Source organism: Aplysia californica, unplaced genomic scaffold (assembly GCF_000002075.1).
Source record: "Aplysia californica isolate F4 #8 unplaced genomic scaffold, AplCal3.0 scaffold00086, whole genome shotgun sequence".
NCBI lineage: Eukaryota > Metazoa > Mollusca > Gastropoda > Aplysiida > Aplysiidae > Aplysia > Aplysia californica.
This window is the reverse complement of record NW_004797356.1, coordinates 982,170-983,321: the sequence shown is the minus strand read 5'-3', so window position 1 is coordinate 983,321 and position 1,152 is coordinate 982,170.

The following is a 1,152-nucleotide window of genomic DNA, read 5'->3' as shown; positions in this document are numbered from 1 at the left end:
CGTCGACAAAACATGATATTGTATTGGCCGTTGCCCGTTACCCTAGACTAGATTAGCCTAGACAAAAATTCACGGAGAAACGGTAGGGGAATTTACTGGGAAAACCATTTTGGCTAAAAATAGCTCGTGCGCTGGTTGTTTTGATTGGATGGCTCGAGACGATTTTATCACTGAGTTGGGCGGCCGCCGTGAACCGTCGACTGGCGAAGCGAGAGATTGTTATAAAGGCACGGGATGTCGGGACTGGAACATTACACACATCAACTCGCTCTACGCGCTCGATCCTTTGATGAACTCCTAGTCAAAGCTTCTCCTTTCTGGTAAGTCCAAGTTTAATTTACACAGTAGCGAGGCTTTTTAAAATGTGAATCTTTGTGTAAAAATATTTAAACGGGTCAAGTCTAATGTCGCGTAAACATAAACAGGTGAAACCAATTCCCGTCACCTGTTTCGTGTTTATTTTGTGGTAAATAAATTTCCAGTTTCCAGTAAATACAATAGGCCTACAAGGTCCATCCCCCCCCCCCCTTTAAAAAAACAACACTAGATCTAGGTCACAGTTGTTTCCTGGCTTGAATGTCTTTGCGTTGGTGGTCGACATGTGCTCTGGTGTGGTTTACATCTTGTTTCCAATCAAACGTGTATTGTTCTTACTCTCCTCCTTATTTTTGTGTTTTTACTTCTCTTTTGCAACACCTCCTATCTTCAGCATTCTATTGGTGTTGCAAGTGCTTCAAATCTTTTACCAATCTAGAACAAAATGTTTAAAAAAGTGTCTTTGTGTAGGCCTGTGCGTTTGTGTACATAATTTGTTGACGTGTGTTGTGGAGGAAGGCGCTGTCAGAGGAGTTTACGTAGTGTGTTCACTGTAACCCCCTCTTTTCACTTCTTTTTTTTTTTAAATCGTATTTATTTGTGTAGGCCTATATAGATCTAGATCTAGATGCCGCCAAGCAATCGATCTTTTAAAAAGAGACTGCCGAGGACAGTGTTGATGTGATTCTAATTGAAACTTTAAAAAATCCTAATCTTTAAAAATCTATTCTGAATGGAACTACTGTTTTTTCTAATTACAATTTTCTCAGGTGTGCGCATACCCCTTTCCCCCCCAAAACAACAACAAACAAAACAACAACCCTCCCCCCACCAAAC